The sequence below is a fragment of the Zingiber officinale genome, chromosome 3B (genome assembly GCF_018446385.1).
Source record: "Zingiber officinale cultivar Zhangliang chromosome 3B, Zo_v1.1, whole genome shotgun sequence".
In the NCBI taxonomy this organism is placed as follows: domain Eukaryota; kingdom Viridiplantae; phylum Streptophyta; class Magnoliopsida; order Zingiberales; family Zingiberaceae; genus Zingiber; species Zingiber officinale.
The window spans coordinates 77,459,331-77,474,139 of record NC_055991.1 but is presented as its reverse complement, the minus strand read 5'-3'; the positions used below and the strand labels follow the sequence as shown (position 1 = coordinate 77,474,139).

At 41.0% G+C, this 14,809-nt stretch overlaps 2 non-coding genes across 2 annotated transcripts; both read right to left on the bottom strand.

Moving 5' to 3' along the window:
* Nucleotides 1–953: 953 nt before the first annotated feature.
* TRNAA-UGC lies at nt 954–1,026 on the bottom strand. Its single transcript has one exon. It is a non-coding gene; the product is annotated as a tRNA-Ala (tRNA).
* A 12,766-nt stretch (nt 1,027–13,792) lies between these two features.
* LOC121968789 lies at nt 13,793–13,898 on the bottom strand. The gene has a single exon (XR_006108325.1). It is a non-coding gene; the product is annotated as a small nucleolar RNA R71 (small nucleolar RNA).
* Nucleotides 13,899–14,809: the final 911 nt, after the last annotated feature.

Genomic DNA, 14,809 nt, shown 5'->3' with positions numbered 1-14,809 from the left:
AATTTTCATATGATAATTATTCTTTTATTGGCTAAAAATTAAATTCAAAAAACATCAACTCCTTTACTGCACCGGAAATGAGAAACAGGATGGAATAGAAATTATTTAAAACTGAAGGAATAAAACGGTAGAAAGAGATCAGATGCAGCTAATGCTTACTGGTCGTCAAATTATAAGTAAACAAATGATCCATCATCATCTCAAAACTGAATCGATCTCGATCTGGAACAAAAGACATCGGATATGAATGTGATGTGAAATGCAGCATGAAACTGTCACTCATCTTCACTCTGATTCAGTAGAACATCTTTCAGATCAGTTTAAATTTATGGGATCTTTCAAATTATTTCGAATGTACAAGAACAAACGGTCGAACGTCATCTCAGCCCTAAATTAATCGAACAAAAAAAAGAAAACCAACGATTCAGGCGCAAAATACGCATTCAATAGATACTCCTCATCTGCTCATCAAAACGTCTACATCGATCAAAGAGGGCTGTAAAAAGCTGCGGATCGATCAAAAAGGTAAACAACAAATCAAAAAAAGGGGAGGGGGAAATAAACATGGATGAGAGAGAAGAACGACTATCAATCAAAAATTCTAAATCGATCGAAAAAACAGCAAATCAAAATAAAATTTAAAAGTAAGAATAACAAACATCAATAGATATAGATCGATGAGCGATAAAAACAACAAATGAAAAGCAAATTTACGAAATGAACAAGGATGAGAAGAACGCCTGTGAGTACCTTGAGGTGGAGCTGGGCCTGCAAAGCTTCACTGGGAGGCTCTGTTGTGGACTGGTACCAGATGCGTCGAGCGGCCTATATATATAGACAAACGGTATCAAAATGGGGGGCAGGGTGAAATAAACCGGGTCGAACTGGTGGCTTGCCGAACAAAAATTGATGATCTCGAAAGCCCAAATCAAAAAAACAGAAAAACACAAAAGTGGAGATGCAGGGGATCGAACCCTGTACCTCTCGCATGCAAAGCGAGCGCTCTACCATTTGAGCTACATCCCCACTTGTTTAAGGAAGATGATAGAATTATAATAATAAAAACATCATAAACATTCACGCATGATCATTCATTATGATATCTAAAATGTATCCTCGATCCATTCACACCATGGGATAGATTATTAGATACGATGTTGAACTGAATAACTTGTATCAATTAAAAATAATAATAATAATAATAAATAAATAAATAAATAATAGATTTAATGTTGCTTTCGGATAATGGTGTAGTGGTAGGATATTTTCTTAATTTTTAAGTGTTTAAGGATCGAGTATTAATTTCGTGAATTAATAGATGATTTTTTTTAATGGAGGATTAACTAAAGAATACTAGTTTGATAAACTACTAGATATCTAAATATTGAATCTTAATTTTACTGGAGAGTTTCTTTGAATGGAATGATAATCCTAAAAATATTCATCGTTTAGATGAATTCCCATGAATATTTTAAAATTTACCTTAATAATTGATAAAAATATCCATTAGACCGAACAAATAAATCAGTTAAAAAAATTATATATATATATATATATATATATATAGCACTCTATCAGCAGCTCTTGACGTGACTCAATTGGTCATTCTTAAACATGGTTACTCATTGATCTACATGAGACCATTGACGGACAAGCTGATCTAACTTCTATTTTAGACTTAGTCACCGAGCTTCAAGCAAGAGCGAGGAATGAGCCAAATCAACTTTAGAGCCGGTGAGCTTGAAAGCAAGAAAGGAAGAAGCACAGAGCTAGATGGGAGGTCAAATGTGACCTAGCTTAACCACTCCGACATTTAAATTAGTCTTTGATAGAGAGGTAAATGAATAATAGGAGGAGAGAAATGTAAGGTGCGCGAGTAAGTAATATTGGATATATGTGAATGAAGAAGAGGTAGAAGAGACATGAAGCTCCATTATGAATAGAACTTTAGTCCCACATGGGAGTTTCAAACCATATTGGTTGGTTTATATTAATTCACATGCATTGATAGTGTGAATAAATACATGGGGACAGACACTCTCTTACACGTGGGTGCATAAAGGGCGGATGTAAATCTAAGGTCCGAATGGATTGTATTGAACCATGTTAACTCGTGTGTAGGGCGACTTGCGAGCGCTGAATGTCGAAAATTTACCCAAATGGAACAACCAACATTTTACTACATAAACTTTTTACTGCTTATTTAAGAGTGTAACGGATGCATTAAATTAAAAATTAATGCAGCTGAGTGAAACGTTAGAGCCGACGAATAATGATCATTAAACGATCATTAAAACTGTCTGTTGGTCTGAGCTCCTATATAAGGAGGCTGCGCCCATAGGGAAAAGGTTACAGGCTAAAAAAAGTTAAAGCTCTCCACCTAAGTTTCCATTCTCCTCTGTCGGCATCTCTTGCTTGGCGGAGTGCCCGCGATAGTAGCCGGGTACCTCTCAGTTTACCGTGACCATCAGTGTTTGGTCGAAATCATGGTTCACCGCTATATCCTGGGAAACAGACGATCGAGAAAATCTCGAAGCATAGCCGGAGGTGGGGCGAATCTATTTCAAGGAAATTGCGGCCCTCGCAGGCTTCGGTCCATCCGCCCTCTTGAAGTTTGCGTTCGCTCGGATGCTAACCCAGTCGGCATTTGAGTTCGCTCGACAGTTAAATCGGTCGGTATTTTTGTCCGGTTGGTTGGACACCTATCCGTTCGCTCAGTTTACTCGGCCGCTCGCTCGGTCGTTTGGCTGCTCACCCATCCGGTCGCAAACCCGCTTAGACTCTTGGTCTACTTGGCCATACGCTTCGTCTGCCCGGCCGTGCGCTCATTCGCTCGACCGGAAGCCCGTCCGGCCGGACCCTCGCTCGGCCGCTCGCTCACCTAGCCTCTTCTTTGCTTGGCTACTCGTCCATCCGGTCGCAGTTCACTCGGCCTCTATGTTCGTTCAGTTGCACGCTCATCCGGGTGCAGCTCGCTTGGCCTTTACATTTGTTCGGTTGCACCTCGTCCGACCGCTGTTCACTCGGCCGCTTGTTCGCTTGCTTGCTCCGTCGCTCAGTCACTTGGTCTATGACTCGCCTGTCTGGTTGCTCGCTCGCCAGACCAGTCACTCATTTGCATTCAGCACTGATGGATCAAAAGCGCTAGAGAGGGGGGGTGAATAGCGCTCGTGGCTATTTTAACGATTTTAAAACACAAATTAGAAACGCAGCGGAAAGTAAAAACAAACACAACAGACGCAGATGTTTTACTTCGTTCGGAGCCTATGGCGACTCCTACTCGAAGGCCCGGTCCTTGACCGCTTTCGGTGGGCAACAACTATAATATCGGAAAGATTACAATTTGAATTACAATTAATGCAATAAGTAAATTAATACCGACAACACAAAATCGAAGAGTCTGAGCTTCGGGTCATCGACGTCGAGTTGTAGCACGTCAAGGTCATCTCGTTGGCAGCACTTCACAGAAGAAAGCTTAGAATCTGTTGTTGTTGTTAGCTGCTCCCTCGACCCTCTTTTTATATGACATTCCGGGCGCCTGGATCCCTTCCGGGCGCTTGGAGTGTGACGTGGCCAACCAACCAGGATGCTCCACGTGGCGAAGTCGCGGCAGGGATAAAACTTGGTCCCGAGCGCCCGGACCTCCGGGCGCTCGGATCCATCCCGGGCGCCCGGACCACCTTTTTCCAGCAGGTTCCTCTCCTGCAAAACAAGGTTAGTCCGAGCAAATACCCTGCAATATAGTGTTAGAACTTGATAAATCATAGTAAAGAAGAACTGACAGTCTTCGGACTGTCCAAGTCTGACTTCGGATTTCCAACCGGAAACCCTAGGTCGACCCGACGTCTACTGTTCCCTCTACGGGGAACGCGTCCTCACCTACTCCCCTCAGGAGAGATTACCTGATGCCAGTTCGGTCCTCCTAGACCGACTGGACTTTCCGCCTAGGGTTACCACCCCCTAGGACCTAGGGTTACCGCCCCCTAGGGTTTTTCTCCACCTAGGGTTGCCACCCCCTAGGACCTAAGGTTGCCGCCCCTTAGGGTTTTCCCTCACCTAGGGTTACCGCCCCCTAGGACCTAATGTTACCACCCCTTAGGATTTTCCCTTTGCCTAACCGCAGCTAGGACTTTCCTGAAACACTTATTCAACATGTTAGATCACCACAAACCTTAACTTTGAATCCTTTGCCATTATCAAAACTCAGGTTCGATCGTCGGATGTTTCCCGCACCAACAAGCACTTGGCAGAAATCAACCCCTACTGGCAGCCTGAGATTATTTGCTCAGGTCATCTCGACAGATAAGTTGAATTTAACTTGGTGTATTTAAATTCAGCTAATTCCCAAAATCTCTGACAAAAATTGTTTTATCTAACAATCTTGAAACAGACTCGGTTCTATTGAGATGACCACAAAATAGAATGTTGAGGTGCAACAAACTCAACACACGAAGACCCCCTCTGCCCCGATTGGAACTGTGCCAATCAATCACGGAGAAATGTTAGACAAGGATTGAACTTCAAGAGGTGGCAGCAGAAGATGCTCTTCTACTTGACCACGCTCAATCTGGCTCGGTTCTTGACCAAGAAACCTCCCAAGCGTGCTGAGGATGTTGATGCGCAAACCATCAGTGCAGTGGAGGCATAGAATCATTCTGAGTTCCTTTGCCAAAACTACATCCTCAACTGCCTGGCTAACTCATTGTACGTTGTGTATAGTATGAAGAGAATGACTAAGGAGCTGTGGGAGTCCCTAGATAAGAAGTACAAGACGGAGGATACAGAGGCCAAGAAGTTTATCATGGGTCGATTCCTAAACTACAAGATGGTTGACTCTAAGACAGTGATCAGCCAAGTCCAGGAGCTTCAGGTGATCTTACATGAGATCCACTCAGAAGGGATGCTTTTAAGTGAAATCTTCTATGTGGCTGCTATCATTTAGAAGATGCCCCTCGACTGGAAGGACTTCAAGAACTACCTGAAGCATAAGCAGAAGGAGATAAATGTGGAGGAACTCATTGTTAGACTTCACATCGAAGAAGACAACAAGAGTTCAGAGAGAAAGCTGTTCTCTCAAACTACTGTGAAAGCCAACGTAGTCGAACATGGTCAATGCTCGAACAGAAAAATCCCAAGTCTTCTAAGATGGGACCCAGAGGAGGTATCAGCAAGAAGAAGTTCTTTGGGAAGTGCTTTAACTGTGATCGAGTGGGTCACAAATCTTCGGAGTGCAAAAAGTCAAAGAAGAAGCAGGAGGCCAACCTGAACGAGGGACCAGAAATGGATGACCTTTGCTCTATAGTCTCTGAGTTGAACTTGGGTGGTTCAAATCCGCGACAATGGTGGATCGATACTGGAGCCACCAGACATGTGTGCTACAACAAGGAGCTGCTCCACAACTTCGAAGAAGTTAATAGAGACAAGCTGCTCATGGTGAACTTAGCAACCTCGAATATCATGGGCTAAGGAAAAGTGATGCTGAAGATGACCTCGGACAAGGATCTTACTCTGAATAATATGTTGTATGTTTCAGAGATTCGGAAGAATCTAGTGTCTGGATCATTATTAAGCAAGCATGCTTTTCGTATTATTTTTGACTTAGACAAAGTTGTTCTGTCTAAGAATGGAATGTTTGTTGGAAGAGGTTATATATTTGATGAGTTGTTTAAGGTCAATGTAATAGCTATTAGACCTAAAATAAATAAAAATAAAATCTCTTCCACTTATATTCTTGAGTCTTCATGTTTGTGGCATGGTAGACTAGGACATGTTAACTACGACATGTTGCGTAGATTAATAAATATGTAAAGCATACTTACATTCCACCTTGACCCGAAACACAAGTGTGAGATTTGTGTTGAAGAAAAAATGATAAGATCATCCTTTCAACATATTGAAAGAAACAATGAACCACTCGGGCTAATTCATATCGACGTGTGCGACCTCAAAGGTACACCAACATGTGGTGAGAATAAATACTTGATCACTTTGGTAGATGATAACATAAAATACTGTTATGTGTATCTTCTTAAAAGTAAGAATGAAGTTATAGAGAAATTTACACTCTATAAGAATGAGGTCGAAAACTAGCTTAATAGAAAGATTAAGGTGGTTTAAAGTGACCGAGACGGTGAATATGTATCATTGTTCGCTGAGTTGTGTGCTGAACATGAGATCATACACAAAATTACAACTTCTTATACTCCTCAGTAAAATGGAGTTGATGAGCAAAAGAATCTAACTCTAAAGGAAATGATGAATGCTCTTCTATTGAGCTCTAGATTACTAGAGTTTATGTGGGAGTAAGCTGTGATAACAGTTAATTACCTTTTAAATAAGGTGTCCTAAAAAAAATAGATAAGAGTCCTTATGAGTTATGGAATAGAAGATAAATATCCTACAAATACTTACGAATGTGGGGGTGTCTTGCCAAAGTGTTGGTGCTTGATTCGAAAAGGATTAAGATAAGACCAAAGATTGTTGATTGCATATTTATTAAATATGCACAGAATAACAGTGCGTATCAGTTTTTGTGTATGAATCATAAATACCAGAGATACACAAGAACTCGATAATAGAATCGAGAAATGTCTCGTTCTTCGAGCATGTGTTTCCGTATAAGATATGAGAGGATGCTAGCTCCTCAAAGCGGCTATATAAAACACAAGATGAAAATGATGATGAGGAACCAATGGAGGTTGAGCTTAGACGGAGTAAAAGAGCTTGGGTAGACAAATCCTATGGATTGAATTTTATCACCTTCATGTTGGAAAGTGAGCCCCGAAGTTACTCAGAAGATGTATGCTCTTCTGATGAACCTCACTAGAGAGAGACAATTGCATCTAAGATAGATTCTATCTTGCAAAATCACACTTGAAAACTTGTGGATCTTCCTCCTAGAAGTAAACCATTAGGTTGCAAGTGGATTTTCAAGAAGAAAATGAAGTCAGATAACACAATTGATAAGTAAGATCAGATTGGTAATCAAAGGATATTGACACCAAGAAGACCTCGATTGCTTTGATACGCATTCTCCAGTGTCGAGAATAACTTTTATTAGAGTATTGTTGGCTATTGCCGCTCTATGGAATCTCAAAATACATTAGATGGATGTAAAGACAATCTTTCTAAATGGAGATTTAGAAGAGAAAATCTACATGGAGCAACCGGTAGGGTTTTCTGTGCCAGGACAGAAAAACAAGATTTATAGATTAGTGAAGTCATTATATGACTTGAAACAAGCACCAAAGCAGTGACATGAAAGATTTGATAATGACATGAACGAATGTGAATTCAAGATTAATGAATGTGATAAATGTATCTACATAAAAGTCACAAAAAATGACTACGTCATCTTGTGCCTATATATAGATGACATACTTATCATTGAGAGTAATGATAAGATAATAAAATTCACTAAAGATATGTTAAACTCAAGATTTGACATGAAAGACATGCACTTAGCTGATGTGATTCTAGAAATCAAAATTCTTAGAATAACAAAAGGACTTGTTCTTAGTCAGTCTCATTACGTGGACAAGATTCTTGAGAAATTCGCCAAGGGTGATACTGTGTTGGCATGAACGCCGATAGATATGAGTCAATATCTATTAAAAAATTAAGGTAAAAGTATCTCTTAGATAGAGTACTCTCAAGTGATTGGAAGTCTAATGTACCTGATGAGTTGTACACGACCAGACTTGGTCTGCGCAGTAAGTAAACTGAGTAGATACATAAGTAATCCATGTGTTGAGCACTGAAAAGGGATAACAAGAGTATTGAGGTACTTTAGGTACACTCGTGAATATGGACTGCACTATATGAGATATCCTGCTATGATAGAAGGATACAACGATGCGAGTTGGATATCTGACATAAAAGATTCTAAGTCTACAAGTAGATATGTATTCACTCTTGGAGGTGCAGCCATATCTTGGAAATCTAGCAAACGGTAATAACCATATCCATGATAGAATCTGAGTTTATATCTCTTGACAAATATAGTGAAGAGGCTAAATGACTATGGTAATTCTTAGAAGATATTCCAATATGGTCAAAATTTGTATCGATAATTTTCATATATTGCGATAGTCAATCGATAATCGGTCGGGCATAGAGCTATCTGCATAATGGTAAGTCTAGACATATACATCATAGACATAATACCATTAGACAACTACTCTCAATGGGAGTTATCGCTATTGACTATATGAAATCAAAGGATAACCAAGCAAATCCGTTAACTAAGAGGTTAAACAGAGAGTTAATTGCAAGCTCATCATGAGGGATAAGTTTGATGCAGAGAAATGGTGGTGCAAAGGAAACCCAGGCTTTGTTCGGCCGAGCGTATATAAGCACACTAGTGCTTACTCAGCCTTCACTCGGCCGATAATATACTAAAAGTTGTATAAGGCTAAATACCTTTAAGCTCAGTTGGGCTTTGTCCGACCGAGCGTATATAAGCACACTAGTGCTCGCTTGGCCTTCACTCAGCTAGTAATATACTAAAAGTTGTATAAGGCTAAGTGCCTTTAAGCTCGGTCAGACTTTGTCCAACCGAGCGTATATAAGCACACTAGTGCTCGCTCGACCTTCACTCGACCGGTAATATACTAAAAGCTGTATAAGGCTAAGTGCCTTTATACTCGGTCGGGCTTTGTCTGGCCGAGCGTATATAAGCACACTAGTGCTCGCTCACCCTTTACTCGACCGATAATATACTAAAAGCTGTATAAGGCTAAGTACCTTTAAGCTTGGTTGGACTTTGTCCGGCCGAGCATATATAAGCACACTAGTGCTCGCTCGACCTTCATTCGGTCGGTAGTATACTAAAGGCTGTATGGCTAAGTGCCTTTATACACGGCCAGACTTTGTCCAGTTGAGCGTATATAAGCACACTAGTGCTCGCTCGGCCTTCACTCGGCCGATAATATGCTAAAAGTTGTATAAGGCTAAGTGCCTTTAAGCTTGGTTGGGCTTTGTTCGGTCGAGCGTATATAAGCACACTAGTGCTCACTCGGCCTTCACTTGGCCGGTAATATACTAAAAGTTGTATAAGGCTAAGTACCTTTATGCTCATTTAGGTTTTGTTCGATCGAGTGTGTTGGTGCAACCTTAGGTCAAGGTTGACCTGGTTGACCCGACTCGAGGTGACTTGACTCGAGTTGTATTTTGATGTTTGACTTGGGAAGATTGTCGGTGCAACCTTAGGTCAAGGTTGACCTAGTTGAGTTGCATGTTGATGTTTGACACTCGTGAGAGAGTTCTATTCTTGATGTGAGACAAGAATAGATGGTTGAGAGATTATTGGTCCAACCCTAGGTCAAGGATTGACCTGGTTGACCTGAAAAGTCCAAGTATGGAGACTTGGCACTGGAAAAGTCCAAGCAGGGAGCTTGGCACGGGAAAAGTCCAAGCAGGGAGCTTGGCAAGTGGGAAAGTCCTAACTGGGATGTTAGGCAGTGTGGAAAGTCCTGGTGAGTGAAGCCAGGCAGTGGGAAAGTCCTAACTGGAATGTTAGGCAGTGTGAAAAGTCCTGGTGAGTGAAGCCAGGCAGTGGGAAAGTCCTAACTGGGATGTTAGGTAGTGTGGAAAGTCCTGGTGAGTGAAGCCAGGCAGTGAGAAAGTCCTAATTGGGATGTTAGGCAGTGTGAAAACCCTAGTGAGTGAAGCTAGGTGAAAGTCCTGGTGAGTGAAGCCGGGCAAGGGAAAATCCAGATGGATCAAGGGTGATCGGACATCTGGTGATGGGAAGTCCAAGTAGGTCATGGAGTGACCGGATACTTGCACGAAGAGGAAAGTCCAAGTGGGTCAAAGGATTGACCGGACACTGGTGGGGAGTCTAGGTCAAGGGAGTGATCGGATGCTAAGCATGATGTACCAATAGGTCAAGGTTGACCGGATATTGGTTTGAAGGTTTGGGACTTGGTTTGGGCAAAACCAAGCTCGATCGGTCCGCAGACCGATCCAACAGTGTATCCGATCGATCGGTGACCGATCGGATAACAAACAGAAGGCGATCAGCCTGATCGGTCCGGGGACCGATCAAGATGAAGCTGATCGGTCTCACGACCGATCGAGACGCAAGAGAGGTGGGATCGGTGCGTGGACCGATCCATTGTATTCGATCGGTCCACGCATCGATCAGAAACGCAAAGTTGGGAACTTTCGTGGGCGATCGATCGGTCTAGGACCGATCGGACCCTGATTGGTCCCGGCATCGATCGAAGGTTCGACCGATCGGTGGAGCCCGATCGGTCCACGATTCGACCGCTGAGTCACAACGGTCGCTCCGTCTTCTCCGCTGGCTTCTATCTTCGCTGTGCAGGTTCGCGGTTATAAAAGGAGATCAAGGCTTTGGTGCAACTTCTTCTTCTTCCTTCTTCCTGTTCTTGGTGCTGCTAAGCTTGCTGTTGAGCTTCGGTGAGCTTCTTTCGAAACAGCTGCTGCTGTTAGGGTTTTTGAAGCTGCTGCTTCATCCGGACTCCAGTCGACGAGAAAGCAAGATTGGTAGAGTGCTTGTGTATTCTTATTGTATTTCTTGCTTATTCTTTGTACTTGTACTCCTGTTTGCTGTTGCAAACAAGTGTGGCGTGGTTTCTCCACCCAGAAGGAGTTTTTATTAGCCGGTTTTCCGGGGACTCATCCACCGACGGATTGATTGGGTTCGTCCACCTTACGAACACGCCGAGGAGTAGGAGCATCATCTCCGAACCTCGTACATCGCTGTGTTAAGGTTTGATATTCTTCCTTTCGTTTCTAGTTTATTTTTCCGCTGCGCTAACGAATTGTAGGAAGAAACGAGTGATTTGGGGTCGGCTATTCACACCCCTCCTCTCTAGCCGTACGAAGAGATCCTAACAGAGTGTATATAAGCACACTAGTGCTCACTCGGTCTTCACTCGACGGATTATGCACTAAAAGTTTTCATAAGGCTAAGTACTCCTAATCTCGGTCAGGCGATGCCTAACCGAGCACCTACGGAAAACGTTTTATTTGGTCGACCATTATCCTATTAATCATATATTCACCTAGCTATGGGATTCTCCTTTCTCTCGCAATCGTGACCTCTATGTCATCCGACAAGGCGGCCTATCATAACCCATATCAGTTGGTCATATGTAATTATTGAACAAGATCAAAATTAAACCTTCAAATATTCCTCAATACTATTAAATGTTACCTGTTCCTTTGAAAATCTTTAGAACCACCCATGTTTCTACTAGGATAGATCCTGTGTATTGATATGCGTAGATTGTATACTCTTGTTTAGCATATTTTGACGCATATTCACATACTTTGAGCATGCTTTATCTATGCATTTTCGTAGTTCCAGCTTTCCTTTCAGCATATTTACTTTTTTTGTTCGGAGATATGCTTTTGTGCATTTTCTGTATACAGGGGTCGAATTTGGTGAAGGATTCATGTTCGAGGCCAAATCTGCAAGCTAAGCTAGAGAGGAAGGCGCTGTACCTGAACCTCACACGACCCTGCCATGGGGGGTTGTCCAGGCCGTGTGGAGATCCTTTGCCGTGTGGTTGCAGCAGAAAAGGAAGTGGCCTCGGCCGTGTGAATCTCACACGGCCGTGCCAAGATTTGAATCTAAAAGGAACCAAGCCGTGTACACCATACGACCATGCAAGGTTTCCAGAGATCAAGAAAGCCTCGGTCGTGTACACCACACGACCGTGCAAGGTTTCCAAAGGCAGAGGCAGTGCAAGCCGTGTAGATTTACACGGCTATGCAAAGGGAGTTGAGGAAGAAGCATGTCACGACCATGTATCACACACGACCGTGTAAGGTAGGCATAGAAGGGAGTGGCCTTGGTCGTGTGAACCTCACACAGTCGTGCCTTGGAGCCGTGTGACGCCCAAACCTCCCCTCTATATAAGGCCTCATTCATGAATTGAATGGGGATCTTCTCCCTTTTGGGGGAATCAAGATTTGGGGCGTTCCTCCATCTTTTCGAGGGGATTTTCCCGTGATTCAAGGGAGGATCTTCATTGCTTCGACTCCAAGATTGTGGATCGGATCCGGAGACGGTTCTTCATCGTAGATAAGCTTTCTTTCTCTCTTTTCTTGGATTTGGGATCAAGAATGCTTGTAATTTCCTTCTCTTCGGATTCTTTTCCCCATTTTATGGAGTAGATTTCTTTGTTCTAGGATGGAGGGAGTAATTGTAAGGATGATTTGATGTAAAACTCTTGTAGATATGCCAATTTCCTATTTCTATGATTTTGCCCTGTTTGTATCCATTTTTTCTTGTGTGGATTGTTGTGATTAGGGCTTAATTACCATGCTTGATTGAATGTTTAGATATCTTGTGGATCTTGTAGAGGTAATTCCTCATTCGACTTTCTGAGGGACGTACATGACAGACATGCCCGTGTAAGGATGTTTGAGGGATGATCTTGAAGGTGAAATAGGGTTATTCAAGGGGGTAGGATAGATAGTATACATTAATCTTTGTATCTTTATGCGGTTGATGAATTGTGAATTCCTATGTTGATTATCCGAGGGACGTTCGTGACAGGAACAAGCCCGTGTAAGGACAACATAGATTCATACCTAATTGATCACATTTAGGTATAGATTTTAGTCCTAGACCAGTTGTCTATTGCAAGAGAGAACCGGCAACCTTCTACAAATAATGGACAATTGAGGAATAAGATTTGGTAGATCATTTACATTTGATAACCTTACAAAGAAACCAAAACTCCTAGAACATCCCTTATCATTGCCTTTATTCTTGTTTCTTGTTCTTTTATTTCTGTCTTTACCTTTCATAGTTTCACTTTGTTTTTGTGAATCGATTGATTAGATGTTTAGCTAATTCATGTTGAGACATCTTTAGTGATTATTCCAGTCCCTGTAGATACGATATCTTTTATTATTACTTACGATATTTCCGTACACTTGCGGAGAGTCAACAAGTTTTTGGCATCGTTGCCGGGGACTGCACTATAACATTAGGGATTATCAATTGTGTTAGACTAAACATAACCTTTCTTTTCTTTTCATTAGCATAATTGAAACTAATATTTAGAATTCTGTTTTCATCATTTGCATATCTTTCTAATTTTTGACAATTCTTTTTGTTGCAATTCTAATTCTAATTCTAACTTTGCATTCTTGATTTCTAGCAATCTAATCTAACTTTTCTCTGTTTTCTCTTTTGATCTAGTTTCTTTCTTCTTTTCTTTTGTAAACATATCTTGCAATCTTTAGCATATGAATTATTCTAGACATTTTTCTTTTTCCTTTTATCTTTTCTTTCTTGTTTTCATTATGCACTTTCTTTCTTGCAATTTTAATTCTGCATTATTTTTCTTGCTTCTCATATTGCATTTTATTTCTTGTCTTTGATTCTTCAATTTTTTTTCTTCTAATAATTTTTTCTTGAATATCCATGAACACTAACATGTCAAGCAGACCCATGAGAAATTTTTCTACACCCTTTTCTGTAAGATTTTTATCTCCCATTGTGTAACCTCAAATTGAAGCAGAAAGTTTTCAACTAGACCCAGAGTTAATTTTTATGATACAAGGTCACAAATTTGGAGGAGAAGTATCAGAAAGTCCTTATCTCCATCTTGAAACATTTTTAGAGATTTGTGATATGGTGAAATGTGAAGGAGTGTCAGTAGATGCAGTTCGATTGATGACATTTCCTTTCAGTATCAAGGATAAAGCAAGTACTTGGTTATATTCTCTCCATCTTCAAAATATCACAAGTTGGGATAATTGGAGAAGCAATTTCTGAATCATTTTTTTCCTCCAAGCAGAACAGTGTATATGAGGAATTGCATAACAAATTTTGCTCAGGCATATGGAGAATCATTGTTTGAAGCATGAGATAGATTCAAGAGCCTTCAAAGACAGTGCCCTCATCATGGTTTTGAAAAATGGTTGATTATGCACATATTCTATGGGGGAATTTCTTTCTCAGACAAGAGTTTATTGGATTCATCAGCTGGAGGTTCTTTTATGGACAAAAGTGTAGATGAAGCATATATGTTAATTGATCAAGTGACATTGAACCTCTATGAATGGTCGAACATAAGTTGGATGAAATCTCCCTCAAACATTCAAGAAGTGCAAGCCATAAATGCTATAGATCCTGTTAAACAAATTATAACTCAACCATCTATGAGTTTTGAAAATCACAAGTCACAAAACGGGGAGGTCAAACATTTAGGGGTAAAGATTGAAAGTATTATTTCAAATTGGTTTAAAGAAGATCCCCCTCCTTCACAGACAAGATCTAGTGAAAAGTGTGATGATGCTGGGTTGAGAATTGAAAAAAATCATGAATAAATTCTGAAGAAGGACATGTTTAGAATTGAGGAGAAGAACAATAGAAGACCACATGAACTCTGTTCCATTATTCCAGGAGGTTCCCAAATGCCACAAGTACCTTTTCCTCAACGATTGATCATACAAACACTAGATAAGCAAGTTGAATCTCCTCCACAAGCTAAAAGGGAATATGGGAAACTAGAAGTACCTTTCCCAAGACCTTCACTAAGGGTTCCTTTTCCACAAAGGTTAGTGGGGGTCAATGAGAACTATGACTTTAAAAAATTTTGTGACACTGGTAAGGTTGAGTGCAGATTTTTGAATTTGTATAAAGATGAAGACTCTTCAGATGAGGATTGTGAAGATAAAGCAGTGGTAAATAAATTTTCAGATCTACCTTCAAATTTTATAGGGTGTTGTAGTGACATTAAATTTTCAGATGATGAATGTGATGTGGTAGATCAATTTAAAACTGCAAGTGAAGTTATTGATCCTCCTATAGTTGATTCTC